Genomic DNA, 18,327 nt, shown 5'->3' with positions numbered 1-18,327 from the left:
TTTAAAGCAGGCGTAACCCCAGTCCAATCCGAAAATTCTTGCTAGACCACCTCCTTCCTCATCAGGTCCAAGGCGCCGGGTCTGTGCAGGTCCAAGAGGAAGTTGTCTAACCCATATTTCTTTCTACCAGTTCAGGAAGGGCGGAGCAGCCCTAGGAAATTACCCCCTCTCCAGCCATGCATTCCTTTCCCAAACGTTCTAGCCTAGTCCTGTTATCAAAGGCTCGGTCAAACATCACGGACGATGACTGGGTCCTCTGCATTGGAAACGGGAACATCCACCACTATCAAGGACCGCCATTTTCTTTTCCCAGTCCAGTCTGGTGGAGTTAAAGAGATGCACACCCTTTTGCAGAAAAGGTCAGCAGAGAGGGTTTTAAATGATCAGTCTCCCGCCTTCTACTCCCGACTATTCCTGGTCACCAGGAAAAGCGTGAAATTTCGAGTCATTATCGATCTCTTACCACTCAGCCAGTACTGTCGAAGGAAACCTTCAAGATGGAAACAACCTCCTCAATCTCGAACTCTCTCCATCTGTCGGATTGGGCAGTCTCCAACGACCTTTAGGTTGCCTATTTACACGTCCTCATTTTACCTCCACACCGCAAATATCTTCATTTTTGCCTAGACCAGGAAGTTTGTCAATTTCGGGTTCTGCCTTTCGGGAGCTCTCCCGCGTTCGACACATTCCTGGCAGATGAACGTGTTTGCGGTCAGCCTCTCCATTACAGACCAAACCGTCTTCAAAGAATGGTCTCTTCACCAGTCACTAACATAGTCCGTGTTTTTTCTTTGGGGAAGATCTCTAGCGGACCTGTTTCCGACCAAGCTAAAAACTTCCCTTTTACGTGTCTCATGTACCTGATCAAAAAGCATGGTTAGTCGATGAATTCATCTTCTAATGGAATCGCTTATTCGCAGATGCCTTCCGGCCTTTCCGACTGCTACCACGTTTTCTGCAAAGAGACTGAACTTCTACTGCTCGAATCATTCTCACTGCCCCATTGTGGCTCCAACGACCATGGCTCAGCGATCTCTTAGATATCCTGATAGATCGATACAGGTCTCTACCACACTTAAGGGATCTCATGTCACAACATCGGTGATCCCTTCCTCACAACAGCCCATACATTTTCCACCGTCACGCCTGGCTCACCTCCGACAATCTCTCCGCCATAATAAAAGCTATCAAGCGGCCATCTCCAACACATCTAAATTCTCGCAGGTCACATACATCGGTTCATATCCACCTCTCGCCGACCTTATTAAATTTTTCGAGCTTATGATACATGTCTTTCGCTCCATTGTGCCCAGATGCAATCGTTTTTGTGTTCTTTGGTCGTTAACCAAAGCACTATATGAACCACTGAATGAAGCTTCCTTTTAAAACTCATACTCAAATTTGTGTTCCTTCTCACCCTTGCCTCAGCGATACGAAGAAGTGAAATTTATTACTTGTGCATTAACTCTGGCTATCTTAGGTTTAATGGGAACTGTGGATCCGTTTCCCTTCTCTGCCAACCTGGTTTTTCTTGCAAACATCAGTTACCTTCTGTAGCCCCCTTAGCCATAGAGATTCCTATTCTCAGTAAAATATGCGCAGGGGATGATCAAATCTCCTGATGTTATGTGGAGCAGCTTATTTTGAACATTCCATGGCAGGTTGCTGATATCTTTCATTCTGTAGGATTTTGCCTTTACGTTACTTGTTGTGTCAACGGCTGTTAATGACAGCTGATGTGGCTTGCTCCAGGATCCTATGTAGATGAAGTACATCTAATGTGTTTTGGAATGGGCTGTTCGTGTCTTGGCAGTGTTGTTTGAAGACTAAATGTTTGATGATGGTGTCTCCGTAAATGTTTATGTTGCTCCTGTTCCATCCGGGTTTGTTAGGCATACTTTCTTGGCCATTGCATGTTGTTTTTGTGGTTACCACTAATCAGTACTTTTGGCATTAGGTGGTCGGATGTGTTGCGTCGGTCGGTTGGCAATAAATTTACAGCACCAATGTTGTTGTTACTGTTACTTAGGATGCCGTCTCTTTGGATCAGTAATACTTCATGATAACAGTAAAAAGTAGATTTGGCAGGATAAATGGCTGTGATTGTTGGCTTCTAAAAACTGCTGAAGTAATTTGTCAAATTAGTTTTATAATTTACTGTGATTTGAGCTATTTTGATCACACGTGTCATGATTGTATGGGCGACGCTGTACATGTATATCAAATATGTCTTGGAGCTCTGCTATGGAATTCATGAGGTCTAATCAGGAAAAGGGGTTAACTCGGCAGGGCACGTAAACCGAGATGAGACAGAACCGACCCGATACCAACTATCATACGGAATCAATTGGTATGTAACATGCATTCGTACGTTGACGTCATCTTGGATAACTGGTCTGCTTGCTAATTTATTTTGTTTGCTTGATAAGGAATTTGCAGACAGCGTACTGTTGCTGTCCATGACCTCCAAGTGACCTACAACTCCATATAGTAGCCTCCCCTATTGTTTGTAAATGATACTATTATCACATTGTCTTATAATATTTGCTCACATTTGTCTTAAGTGTTTTGTCAAAGTATTTCAGTCCACGAATGCTGCTAAGAACTATCTGTAATTGGAATGTTTGTATGATAATCGCTTGTTCAAACGTCATGTGTTTTGCGATCTGAAACCTTTACTCTCAATGCGATGCTGGATTAAGTTGTCATAAATTGAGAGTTTATTATGCTATTCAAAAAGAGGAAACCATTCCACTGACTTAACAGATTAGTCTACAAGTTCAAGTTATTTGCTGTATATGAATATATCCAAAAATAATTCTTGTGCTTAAAAGCCTATTCTACAACAAAAGCTAACATACCAATTAAACTTGAAAATCGATACACAGTGTCCGTCTCCATTGGTCAGAGGTCTTGCTGAAGCAAGCTTGCTTAAAATAATCTCCTAATATTTTGTGTTAACTTTGTGAATTATGTTTATGTGATTCTGATAAAATTACTCTCCCCATAGTATGAATTAAATATCCAACGAGAGGTTTTTACAACTCTAGTTCTAATTATAATTGTCAATCCCAAATCCTCCAACAATTATAACAATACGTCTCTTTTAATCTCATTGAAGTTCATTGGTGCCCCCAGTAAAACTCGTCCACATACAATGCTACACGGAAACATCTAGACCTTAAATATGCAATGACTCGTTTCAGCACATTATAACATATTGCCTGCAACAATGCATGCAAAAATAAGATAGTCCTTTGAAAATATGTATAATCATACATATAATCTAATAGTTACATTTGTTCTGGTTTGTTGTGGATTTTATCAGTCAACTTTGCTGAAAGTTTATAACTTTATGGACAATCTGAATATATTGCGCTATTAATTAATATCATTTATTAAATAATGTATGTTATGCAATATTAGATGGTGGCAAGTTGTGTTCATGTGCCTCAAATCAGTAACTACTGTAATCATTCCTCTCTAGATTGATGTTCCGTTCATACATATGTTATAAAAGCAAACACAATTGACTTTCTGAACGTGTATCAATATGCCGTTTGAAAAGTAAATACAAATTTGATTTGTTCGAACTAGAATTTTCTGTTCTGAAGAAAATTATTAACTTATTAATTCACAAAATTGAATTCGTCATGAGTAGGAAACCAAAGTTTGTGAACACACATTTGTTTTATATCACTGACTATATAGCATCGTTAATGGATGCACAGTAAACTCTAGTACATACAGTTCAACACGAAATCCGCTAGGCTTTGACTATACAATGACCGGTTTGTTAAAGAAACATCATTGACAACGATGCTCAAAAGGTTAAACAATCCAATATAAATATATAAAGTCATTCATAAGATCTATTCAATACCGATGCCATGGGGGAAGTGGAATATGATGAAATCTACCTGTCCAAGGTGCGGTCGAACGATAATCCTATAATGAAATGAATTTATTTTATTACTAATGTCTTCATATTTAAACTCTGACTCTTAGCCAGTTCAATTATCTTATATAGTAAGAGATCCATTTTTCTTCGGTGCATATGTTACATAAAAATACGAAAATGGATTTACTGAACGCATTTCATTATGTCCTTTCAAAAATATATCACAAATTTCGTTTTTTGAGTTAGGAATTTTTTGAAGAAAATAGTCCTTTTCTAAAACAATTAAACACTTTGAATATTGTCACGATCATTGCTCTATTTTCTCAACCCTTCCAAATGTGTGAAGGTCAATTTGTTTGATACCACTGATTAATTTTAATCGTTACGCATTGCGCATGTTTTCAAAGCATCACTGCGGCTAACAACTAACCATCTTGATCCGTCTGCTGAATTCATGAAAAGGTATCTTAAATCTGGGTACCTTAAGCTACAATATCTCTGTCTCTTTTTCTGTAGAAGTTATAAGTGGGCCTGTATGTTGTCTGGTGTCTGCCCACAACTCTGCAGAACATTTACATTATTCAAAATTTGTCTCTCGGAAGTGATGTAAATTAATGAGCAATACGATTGTCAAATCTTGTTTTCACAGCCAATGCTAAACACTCATCCGGTGAACATTACAAATTTGTAATAAGAGTCAATACTACAGATTCGTTGTCATCGCGTTTCACACCTGATCCATAATGGTGTAATTTCAACTTAGCTGGTCGTATCACGTTTTCGACGGTTAACTTAATGTTTAATTCAGAATGTTTGATGGTGAACCTCAGTGGATCAGATCCAGCCGAGTACTACTTTCGTCATGGATGAATGTGTGTGTGTGTGTGTGTGATTTGGATTATTAACGTAGCTTTAACAATTTCTCAGTCATATCGCTACGATGTCCGCAGTGTGGCAGTTTTTAGTGATGTCTAGCACTGGTGCATCATGACACTGACATGTATCATGATATCCCACCCATTCATATTATCCGACTAGTCATAACACTAACTTCTTAATGCTGAGCGCCAAGCAACACAACTGTTTGTACCATTTTAGAAGTCTTTGGTGCGACTCGGCCGGGGTTCGTATCCACGACCTTTCGCATCCGAGACGGACGCGCTAACCACCAGGCCACCAGAGCGGTTTCGTCATGGATGAGTGTAACACACTCACATAACTGCAGACGATAATCTACATTCCTATTATCCAACTTTATACACTTCAGACGTTTAGCGATACATTTCAACAATGATGTGTGCATTTCGCACCAGATTGTTATCGTTCCACATAGCGAATAGTCTGTTCTGTTCCATTTGCTCCACTACATGCCATGGATCTCTTCATGGTGTTTTGGCACATGTACAAACAAAATTTATTATGCACTTCGTGTGCGCACCGCACCATAATATATAATTTGCTTTAAACTACAAGCATGCAATCCGACACGGGCTGATCCGACAGTAGGATTCAAAACCACAACCGTATATGCCGCATCTCTGGCCCCTTGTGACATGTGGAGAATGCATCTGGTGTATTTTCTGTCCGGACAACTGCATGAGGTTGAATAAAAAACAAAACAACGTTGAACCAGGCTATGATAATGAAATATGATTACATTTATTTGTTTCGACCAAGCCATTCAAATGTGTTTAGATTGGCTAAGGTTACATCAGAGGTCGCAGAAAACTTAATTCTCAGGTATTAATACGTCCTTTTTCATCGGCAATATTTGTTAATAAAGGATAAAATATTGCTCAGTTATATATTTATTGGGATTGGTTATTTATTTTAAACAACTCAATGTAATTATAAAAATTGAACTTCATAGTTTTCATTGTTGATGAGGCAATGAACTCAAAAATCAGTTACGCATTATGCATAAATGGCTTTTGGTTTGCTACGATCGCTCATGCAGCGTTGAACTCCTTCTGAAAGTTCAGTACGTTATTAATCTTGTAAAATATGATGTCCGATTCAGAAATGAATCTAAGTAAATATAATTATGGATATAACCTCAATCACTACAACAGCAGTAGTAGCAGTAGTGTATGTCTGTATGTAAATTGTTACTAATTGTTTTTAATGGATCCCTGCTGTTTACAGCTGTTGAAACCAACCTAATTAACAATTAGATATTAAAAAGATCAAAAGGTAATATACCGTAATGAATCTTTTCTCTTTGTCTTTCTTCTTGATTGTTTATTACTTTGTCTTCTTTTCTCTTTGTCTTTCTCCTTGATTGTTTATTACTTTGTCTTCTTTTCTCTTTGTCTTTCTCCTTGATTGTTTCTTACTTTGTCTTCTTTTCTCTTTGTCTTTCTCCTTGATTGTTTATTACTTTGTCTTCTTTTCTCTTTGTCTTTCTCTTTGATTGTTGTTTGCTTTGTCTTCTTTTATCTTTGTCTTTCTTCTTGATTGTTTATTACTTTGTCTTCTTTTCTCTTTGTCTTTCTCCTGGATTGTTTCTTACTTTGTCTTTTTTCTCTTTGTCTTTCTCCTTGATTGTTTCTTACTTTGTCTTCTTTACTCTTTGTCTTTCTCCTTGATTGTTTATTACTTTGTCTTCTTTTCTTTTTGTCTTTCTCCTTGATTGTTTATTACTTTGTCTTCTTTTCTCATTGTTCTTCTGCATGATTGTTTCTTACTTTGTCGTCTTTTCTCTTTGTCGTTCTCCTTGATTGTTTATTACTTTGTCTTCTTTTCTCTTTGTCTTTCTCCTTGATTGTTTATTACTTTGTCTGCTTTTCTCTTTGTCCTTCTCCATGATTGTTTCTTACTTTGTCTTCTTTTCTCTTTGTCTTTGTCCTTGATTGTTTCTAACTTTGTCTTCTTTTCTTTCTCATTTATTCTTTAATTTTCTGCCTATCTAAATTATGTATTCTTTGTTTGTTTGTTTCTTCTTCTTATTATTATTGTTATTAAACGTTTACATACCAAAGCCGTAGAACATGGTAGCTTCCTTGGCATGGTGTTATGCATATTTAATTTGTATTGTTTGTTTGACTTTTAGCAGTGGTTATATGGTATACATAGCTATATTTTGTAGCTGACTCTAATCCAAAATCAACATAATGGTCTGCTTGGCCAGTGATATTGATTTCGTAAACAACGTAATACAAAGCTAATATTTATCCGAGTTACACCAAAGACTTTTAGAAATGGTACTAACAACTGCCTCGCTAGACGCTCTGCATTAAGATGTTAGTGTTAGGACTGGTTGACCTGGTGTCAGGATAATGTGACTGGGTTATATGATTATAGATTGAATATTCGGGGCAGTTTTAATTGAGGGAAACACGATTCAAACTGAATGTAGGTTATTAATGTTTCATGTTAAAGTTCCTAAACTTGATAATTTTTACAGAGGAGACTGACATATGTCTTATCTCTTTCATTGTGTCATAGCTTTTTTATGTCAAAATTGTTTGCTTAAAAAATGTTACTCATTCCTATCTTAACATTCGAAGTGGAATCATTCTTATTGCTGTGTTAAGTGTTTAATACGTGTGGATTTATTTATTGAAATTATTCACTGGATTTGCTTATCAGTACTTCTTGGAGTAAACCATTAACTTGTTATTATAATGAATTTAGTCAAGGACAATTTGGATTATACTATCATGATGTATCTTAATTCTGTTAACACAATGCCACCTACCGGGTCATTAGCACATAAGCACATTCGAGACTACAAGTACATCAACATATTCGATATTGGAATTTATTTGGAACACCACTGGAATTAAATAGGAACATTATACATTTGTGAAAAAAATGTTTGGGCATATTTGGGATTTACTTCACAATACTATACATTCTTTTAAAATTTTCATTTTGGATGCTAGGGAAATCAAATATTTGTTTAATTTTACAAAACTGGACGGTTTTTCCTTTTGTCTATTACTTAGCTTAAGACCATAGAGTCGTAGCAATGGTATTCATGAGAAACCAAAAAGTATTGAAAGGGTGACAGAGCATAAAGACGGCGTGTGTTGCTATTACGTACAGTTGGATTATGTTTCGCAGAGGTAGAATATTATATATCGTGGATGAAAATATTTACAATGATCACTTAAAAAATTCTGACAATTAATCGATGCAATGTAAACTAGGTATGAAAAGAAAATAAAAGATCCAGAGTATCAGTGGATGGTAAATTCACACAGCACTGCACGTTTATATACGCTAGAGATCTTAAACTTTGCATTTCTTTTGTACTTTGTTTTCCACATAATGAAAGAAGCAAATGTTTTTGTTGTTATGGGGTTTAACGCAATGTTTCAGCACATGATAGGATATACATGGCGGCCAACATAAATGGTGGGGGAACAACCAGGGAAAACCCAGGAAAGAACCACCTACCCACGAGAAGCTACTGGCAAGTTTTCTCACATATCAACATTAGCCGAGCCCAAGACTCGAACCCACGCAGACAGCGGTGAGACGACAGTGGTCCGTAACGGTGAGCGCTTTAGACCACTCGGCCACTCGGGACCCCCAGAAGAAAATGTAACATTTAACATGGCTTTAACGTGCCCATGGAACACGAACTCCCCTTTGCAGTGATCAAAACGCAAATTTTAAATGTCATACCCATGATCGACCAGAAAGGGGGAAAATTATATGCTCCTCCCACATAAAAATTGGATATGAGGCCAGAAAATTATATATTATCAACCAAACTGGAATAGTTTGTGTTAAAGTGTAAAAATATATTTTCATGAATTTCAATAGCTAGGCATATATATATATATATATATATATATATATATATATATATATATATATATATATATATATATATATATATATATATATATATATATATATAACCAGTCTATTTAAATGTCGCTAGGTGATAAATATTGAATTAGCATTTAAATGAAAAATCATTGAAGAAATGAAGCTATCCCCAGGTGGAAATGATAAATTCAGGACCCCTCACTCAATTTAGTCTCACGATTAAATGGATTGTCATATTTTCGCACGTATGTTAGGGCTGGATCTAAGTTTTAGCTCAATCATATTATCTGGGTGAAAGAAGGAATATTACAAAAGTCAGTCTGCATGGTGCACACGGTAAGAGTGATTAATGACGATATCCAGAGCTAGGATGTCCATCTCTATAACGTTTAAAATGTATGATATTCATTATAATCTGGTTACACAGAATGATACACCAGAGCCAGCCAAGAAACATCCATATATATATATATATATATATATATATATATATATATATATATATATATATATATATATATATATATATATATATATATATATATATATATATATATATATATATATATACTTATATATACATATATATATATACATATATATATACATATATATATACATATATATATATATATATATATATATATATATATATATATATATATATATATATATATATATATATATATATATATATATATATATGATTATATGAGCGGCCAGACAATGGTGTTCTACTTTTGCAATGATAATATGTGATTCCATAAATTTCCAAATGAAATATAATTTTGTCCTAGATATTACGTTTATGTAGGTCAGGTACTTTTATTTTGAACCAACAAAATATGTACAGAGAATGTGGAAAGGTCCATAACCAAAATGCAAGGCCAGTGAAAATGTGGAAGCAATTACATGCATAAAATGGCTGGGCGAAACTGTTCACCATATTGTCCACGTGTAATTCAGGCAGTTGCTAATATAATAGACCAAGATGTCTGGTGGCATAATGCTGAACCAGATAAAATTGTATTGTAGTAGTGTCATCTTCTTCAACCAGAATTCTCGCGAGACTCCGTGAGATCGCCCGGCATCAGATTATGTCAAAGCTATGATGAATTATACCTTTAAACTCACAATAGAATCTGGGGTTTCATGATTGCAAAAAGCATCTAGCCTCACATAGAAAAAAGACTTAATAATTCGGAGTATGCAAAGTTTGATCGAAACGCCTTGTCTCAATAAAATAAATCAGTGATGTATTTTTTTTGACCTTGATATTGGGGAGAACTCACAGTCACTCGAGAATCTGACGCAAGGAGATTATCGAAGGAAGAAAAAAAACGGTGCAGTCACTGGTCTTCTGATTCATTGTTGACAAAAAAATCTGCATTAATCCCGTTTACCGTTGTTTGTTTGATTTATTCGAAGGCATATGGTATTTCTTTACCAGTGTCATTATATTTACATACAAGTGATACATATTTCCCATAATTTATTTTCTGATAATATGATATACACATCTGTATCACCTACTAGAATTTACCGATTTCGTATCACGAAGGTAAAACAACAAAACAAACAAACTGGGACTACTTTATGGCGTCAGATGAATATCCCAGTCACCACGAACTCGACCCTGGAGGCAATAAACGCTTGTTACAGTATTTAAACAAATGCATTGATTCTAAAAGTATACATTGTTTCAAAATGTTGTACCCCAAGAAATGTTCAATAATCTATCCGGTCTCGTTAAAAGAAAACATGCTACACTCTCCGTCAGTTGTCACTTGGAGACCAGAGATAGTCTACGAGTTCTACCTTGTCTGCATTTAAATCGCCAGTGGAATTCAACTAAATCCAGTGTACAGCTAGGCTATTTGAACATCACTGTTCACTATGTATCCGTTAATGTTCCAAAACTGACGGAAGGATGTGAAATATTTAAACCGAAATCGAGATTTTCTCAACGTGAAATAGCTCATAAGAGTCTGATAGTGTTGAGTATCCAGAACTAGGACCGGAAATAAGAACACATCATTTGAGGTGTCTCCTGATTTATTTTTCGTCACTTGCATGATAAAAAACAATTTCTGTATTTATTTAGGTATTACTTTACATTGCTTAAGGTACATAGCAAAAGCATTACAAATGCATAATCAGCATATTAAGCTGATCGGTAAAGCACGTAATATCAACCAATGAAAATAATTCTGATCTTCTACTGCATAGTTACGTATCCAGACAAAAGACATGTTGGTATCTAACAAAAAATAACCTGAACGCTCCCAACCCAACGTATTGAAATACACACACTGATATACGACCGTATTTGAGTTGAAAAGAAATAATATATCTATATATAAAGAGCTCACACGGGTGAGATGTAAGTTACAGTGAAAGTCTTACCCTTGAAGTATCAACCAATAAAAATTGATATAATTGGGAATCTTTGCAGAAGTTGGCCCAGGGACACATTGGGTAGCTTACGGAATCAATCCACGTGAAATAATTTATTTTGACTCATACGGGTTAGTTCCACCAATTGAATTTATCAATTACGTGAAACAATTAAAAACTCCAATTTGGTATTCGACGTTACCAACACAAACTTTAACCGATCCACCAATCTGCGGCAGTGAGGTAATTAATATTCTTGATGCAATATCAAAATCATCGTTGCCGTATCACAAAATCGTGCTTAAATACACATCCGATAAATTAAATCAGTCACAAATTAATAATGGTTGACATTTATGGAAGGTCCTTGATAAGAGAAAAAATATCTGATGCTGATTTATCAAAATACGCAACAAAAGATGATCTTAATAATTTATTATCAATATCAGGAATAGATCCTGATGAGATCGTTATTTTTCAAGATCAACACGGGAAATTAAAAACCAGCTACGTTAAATTAGCTGACGTGATTCAGCGGCACGAACATCTCGCGCATGTAACTGAATTTACTGGTTTGCGAGAAACTGTTAGATTAGCTCAAGAAGAAATTACAAAATGTCAGGGTGATTTTACTAGCTTGCAAGAAAATATTAAAAAAGCTGATGAAGAAATTAGAAAAACTCACGTAAATGACTTTACTGGCTTGCAAGGAACTGTTGCAGAAGCTGACAAAAAATTATAAAAGTTCAAAGTGATTTTACTAGCTTGCAAGAAAATATTAAAAAAGCTGATGAAGAAATTAGAAAAACTCACGTGAATGATTTTACTGGCTTACAAGAAACTGTTGCAGCTAACAAAAAAATTAAAAAAGCCAGCGAAGATATTACAAAATATCAAATTGATTTTATTGGTCATGTAACTGAATTTGCTGGCTTACAAACTCATTTTAAAATAGCTCAGAAAGAAATTATTAAAATTAACAAGAATAATGAAGAATCAGATAAAAATATCAAATATATCAGCGGCTATATTGAAATTATTAATGTATCTATCGTGAAGATTAATGAATCTATCGGGAGAATTAATCAGATAACAAATGAAGCAAAATCAAATATCGCAGCTACTGTTACGAAAATTGATGATGCTACCGCCGAGATAAATAAAAAAATATCAGAAATTAAAACAAAAATAATTGATGAAAAATTAAAGCCTTTGGTTGATGATATCTCAGAAACTAAAGGGAAATTTAATGAAATTGATGCCAACAAGGCAGCTATTAAGCAATTTAATGATGATATCTCAAAAACTAAAGGGAAATTTAATGAAATTGATACCAGCGTAAAATCAATCAATGCAGCTATTAAGCTAGCTAATGATGCTACCACCGAGATAAATAGAAAAATATTAGAAATTAAAACAAAAATAATTGATGAAAAATTAAAGCCTTTGATTGATGATATCTCAAAAGCAAAAGGGAAATTTAATGAAATTGATACTAACAAGGCAGCTATTAAGCTAGCTGATAGTGCTATCGCTGATGCAAATAAAGAAATTAATAAAGCTAATGCAATTATCACAAAATATCAAGGTGAATTTACTACCTTGCAAAAAGCTGTTGAAGAAGCTGATATAAAATGAAAAAATCATGTAACTGAATTTACTAGTCATATAAATGAATTTACTACCTTACGAGAAACTGTTAATAAAGCTAACACAATTATCACAAAAGCTCAAAGTGATTTTACTAGCTTGCAAGAAAATATTAATAAAGCTGATGAAGAAATTAGAAAAACTCACGTAAATGACTTTACTGGTTTACAAGGAACTGTTACAGAAGCTAACAAAAAAATTCCAAATTTTCAGGGTGATTTTACTAGTCATGTAAATGAATTTACTACCTTACGAGAAACTTAAAATAAAGCTGGTAAAGAAATTAATAAAGCTAACACAATTATCACAAAAGCTCAAAGTGATTTTAATATTCATGTAAATGAGTTTACTACCTTACGAGAAACTGTTAATAAAGCTAAAGGAGAGATTAATGAATCTGTCAAAAGGATTAATGAATCTATCGTGCGGATCAATCAGGTAACAACCGAAGCAAAAACAAACAAGGCAGCTATTGGGCGAGCTGATATTGCTATCGTTGACGCAAATAAAAAAAATATCAGAAATTAAGATTAAATTTAATGAAATTGATGCCAACAAGGCAGCTATTGGGCGAGCTGATATTGCTATCGTTGAAGCAAATAAAAAAATATCAGAAATTAAAATTAAATTTAATGAAATTGATGCCAACAAAGCAGCTATTAAGCTAGCTGATAGTGCTATCGCTGATGCAAATAAAGAAATTAATAAAGCTAATGCAATTATCACAAAATATCAAGGTGAATTTACTGGCTTGCAAGGAACTGTTGAAGAAGCTAACATAAAAATTACAAAAGTTCAAAGTGATTTTACTAGTCATGTAAATAAATTTACTGGTTTACAAGGAACTGTTGAAGAAGCTGACAAAAAAATTACAAAAGTTCAAAGTGATTTTACTAGTCATTTAAATGATTTTACTGGCCTACAAAAATATAATGATGAAAATATTAAAAAAGCTGATGAAATTTTTTTCAAGTTAATTGAATTTGATAAAGTCATAAATGAAAATATTATTAAAATTTATGGTGATTTAAAAATTACTAATGAATCTATCGGGAAAATTAATGTATCTATCGAGGGAATTAATCAATTAACAACCGAAGCTGATAAGAAAATTACAAAAGTTCAAAGTGATTTTACTGATCATGTAACTGATTTTACTGGTCATGTAACTGAATTTACTGCCTTACGAAGAAATGCTAGAAAATCTTTCGATGATATTTTAAAAATTAGTAATGTTCTTACAGGCATACACGAAACTACCAGAGCAAATAAAGAAATTATTGCAAAAATTAACGATAGAATTAACGAAGCAAATTTAGCAACCAGCGCAGCTATTAAACGATCTGATGATGCTATCGCTGAGATAAATACTAAAATATCAGAATTTAACACAAAAATTAATGAGGTTTGGTTAAAACCGCTTGTCGATTTAGCTCCGAAAATTATTGCCAAAAATGAACTTACCAAATTTCCGTCTGAAATAAAACAAAATCATATTGTAAATTTAACAATTACGATAGCGTCCGGGGGGGGGGGGACTTGGACGCCAGGAAATAACAGTTTTTCCTACACGCCGATGATTAGCGGTATTTATCAATTATATGTTTTCTCTGAAAAGATGCTCATCGTTAACACCAATCACGGTAATTTTTCTAGATCTTTTACTGATTGTATATTGTTCAGAGACGTCGAAGAAACGTTTACGCTAGAACCATCAGATCGAACTACAACAACGCCGATAAATTATTTTTGGTGCCTGACATTTATCGTTGAAACACCACCATCATTTAGTTGGATGGAAAATTAATAATGACCGCATCCGAGTATAGATATAACCAGGCGCGATCATGGCAAGATTCGCTAAAACTCACCATGGGCATGTGCTTAGCAAAGATAAAAAAATATCAGCGACGATTAGTCATCATTGACGTTGTAGTTTATTCAGTTAGTGCCGCTGTTGCTGGCGCTGGAATAATATTATCCGCGATAACGATGATGGCACCGATCGCTGTCACTGTCGCAGTTTGCGCAACAACAACCGTTGCTGGTGTTCTTAATATCATTGCAAAAAGAATATCACCATGCACGAGCGAAAAATTAACTTCATACATTAATAAACTTAACGCGGTAACAATCGCGTATACAAAATTATCTTCGTTGCTATCGGAAAGTCTCAACGATGGAGTTATATCTGACAACGAATTTACCGAGATGGTAAAAATTTACCATGTTGAAGTTACTGATAATAATAATGTCAGAGCTAGCACAGATCGTAACAAACACGAATCTACGTAGAACAACAATGATATCGGCAAGCTCAACCAGGCCAGAATTTAGCATTAATTTTCCTATTCCGATCTTTGTTGACGAAATAGCGTTATCACAATTACGTGTTTATCATAGCTGGCCCAATATCAGATCAGAATCATTTGATAGCCTATTATCGAACAGTTCGTTTGTTTTTGCTAATAAAAACCGCGCTGATGGTACTCCAGATTGGATCGTCATTGGATTACCAACAGGTAGTTATCAGATTGAGCAAATTAACGAGGAATTAGTGCATAAAATTGCGAATATAACCGGAGATACTGAACTTGGAATAAAAATATCTGCGCACGAACCAACATTAACTTCAGTTATCGAGGTAAAATAACCATATATCGTTGATATTTATCAATCCACGGTCAAAACCGTGCTAGGTTGGCCTGAAATTGCGCCAGTTTATCCTCCAGCGCCACCAGAACCTATAAAGGCTGATTTTCTAACTGATAAAAAAAAATTATCATGATCTGGGAGAAAAACACAAATATCTGATATCTTCCTTGACAAATGCAACAAATGTTCGTTTTAACTTTATAAAAAAAGACGATATAACTTTCGATCTCAGCTGGTCAAATTATTATAGTGGTTTTTCTTTAAGTCTTTTTAATGAATAGACAAGTGCATATAGTGATTTATATAAAACAGTGCTATTACAAAATCTACGACGTTATTTTCAGGAGTGTATAATTAACGTATCATACGCATGTAAAGAAAAAATTATTAGGCAAGTTGAAATGTCAAATCAAATTACGCACAATATAAAATATATGCACGATAAAATGATCCAGATGATAACTGATGATAAAACTGACAACAAAAAAAGATTTATGGCCGCGTATGATCTAACCACGGAGACGTTAAACACTTTTGAATTTCCCAGTAATAACGCGCCTCGATGAGTTATTTTCTCAATTACATGCCGCATGGAGAAAGAAATTACCACCAGCATCTTTACTTAGTCATAACAATAATCCAGATGGAGGAGGGCGGCATATTTCACCAAATATTGTAAATATAACTAACGTTATCGCGGTAAATCTTCACGGGGATATCGTTGACGGCAGTTATAGCGCAGATGCATCAATATCAAGTCAGGTTCAACAAGGATCCGTTCTTTATTCATTTTCACCAACAACGCCACCGGGATCTTTAATCGCACAAGAGCCAATTAATCCTGTTTATCTGCGGTGCCATAATCAGTTATTGCCAAGAATAAATTTTAAATTAACTAATCAGCGCGGAGATTTACTTGATATTCGCGGAGAAACGTTAAATATTAATTTGTTGGTGAAATTTTAAGTTTAAGGATCTTAAGATCCTCACTACCGCAGAAAAAATGACAAAAAAGTAAGATAAAAATCAATAAAAGTTAATGTTTTTTTTTTAATTTCCAGTTTTCTAAAATCTTGAGATTTTTAAATTTTAAATTAATTTACAAAGTTTCACTTACTAATTTTTTTAGTTGCCTCGCTCGAGTATTAATAATTTTTCTTGATTCGTATTCGTCCGATAATTCAGATCTGATTTTCTCAATAATGTTAGATAAATCAACAAAATCCTTAATTTGTTCCTCGCTGAGAGATGCTAGTGACTGATACATCGCTGTTTGAAGTTTCTTGATAAATTTATATTCAGATGGCAATACGTATCTGCAATCTAACTTATTCTGTGCTAGCGTGTTAAAGTCACTAACAATCTTATCAGAATCTAACTCTGGTGATAAAATTATATTTGTATTTTCTAATTTTTCGATAGCGTCAATGACGCAATTAATATTATTCTCGTTCATGTTATTGTAAATATTATATCTTAAAAAAAATATTATTGTAAAATTGCTGTTGAATTTTGTTAATCTAAAATTAATGGGATGTAGGAAAACTCAATCCATACTTCAAATTTATAAGAATATGCCGAATTGATAGTTTTTTCTGCAGCAAATCGCACTGATGCGCGATGAATACCAAAATATTTACTTGCAGAATACATTGATTGAAATATTATCTTCTCGTTAGTTTATAATTTTATTGATTTAACAGCCTTAGCGTGTTTTGGACCTCTACCAGTATTACCTCGTGATGAATTTTCACTTTGAGTAATCGCTTGAAGATTAGATAATTTATTGTTAAGTTTATCCCCGTCAATATGGTCGATTACAAGGCCATCCTGGATTAATCCGTTATAACATTCGTACACGAATCTGTGATTATAATAACGTGTTTTTTCAGCATTAACGGTAAATCTGAGATAACCAGTATTACTAATATTACCGACTTGATATTTTGTTCTGATGTGTCTGACAACACCATCTCGTGATGCTTCGTAGTTATTGATAGTTGGATGTCTCACAAATGTAGATTCCATATATAATTTGTTATTTGCCTAAATCATTGTTTGTTTGAAACCTATTAAGATAGTCCTCCTCACATTTATTTATTCGATCATCAACGTTAATTTTTTTGTCATAATGCCGCTTTAACTCTCGATAGCGTTTGCCTCCACAATTTAAGCACAAGCGAGTTTTCCCCGTAATCCGACATTACATTTCATGCACCGCTGCGGTCCGTAATTGTTTTTACGAACACACTGCATATGCTCGCCTCAATATTCACGTTTACATGATTTACTGCAACAATTTAACGGGCCAACAATGTTCCATTTGCATTTATTCATTTATAATTTAGATATTTGTCTAAAATATAATATGAAATTATTTGACATTGATGAGATTGACTACGTTATTCCTGAAACCGATCAAGCTAAGAAGAAATTTTACGATGATGGAGCAATTCACACTTGGTCGACCTGGAAAACTAACTTAATTGATAATACAATGACCAAAACACGAGCTAATGCGATAATTAATTATATTCGAAATAATCACAGCGAAGAACAATATATATTTGGTATAAAATTTATTGCACAAATGAGCGATGACGTGTGGATTCGCGATAAAAGAGATCCTATAGTTAAGAAGAGAAAAAATGTGATTTTATCCGCGCAAAGTCGACCTGGATTATTAACAGGCATAGACAAACCGTACTATGCCAGATCTTACCCAGTTAGCGCTGTTGTTTATGGAATTTACCGGTTAAATGACAAACCAGATGTTAAAAAATTAACTTTAATGAAAGTTTCTTCGGTAATTAATTGTGTAGCTGAGCGAGTAATGGAGCACTTGAAAAACTCGAAACGCGGATCAGGCTTAACCGAATTAAGATTAACAAAAATAAACAATTGGGCCGAATCGGTTGTTAATGGCGCATCAATAACTG

At 34.5% G+C, this 18,327-nt stretch overlaps 1 pseudogene; it reads right to left on the bottom strand.

Annotated features, from left to right (window-relative positions):
* Positions 1-3,227: 3,227 nt before the first annotated feature.
* LOC149790350 (uncharacterized) lies at positions 3,228-8,318 on the bottom strand (annotated as a pseudogene).
* Between the last annotated feature and the right edge of the window lie 10,009 nt (positions 8,319-18,327).

The sequence above is a fragment of the Sinohyriopsis cumingii genome, chromosome 10, assembly GCF_028554795.1.
Source record: "Sinohyriopsis cumingii isolate HCF-2022 chromosome 10, ASM2855479v2, whole genome shotgun sequence".
NCBI classification, from domain to species: Eukaryota; Metazoa; Mollusca; class Bivalvia; order Unionida; family Unionidae; genus Sinohyriopsis; species Sinohyriopsis cumingii.
This window is presented reverse-complemented; position numbering and strand designations above follow the sequence as displayed.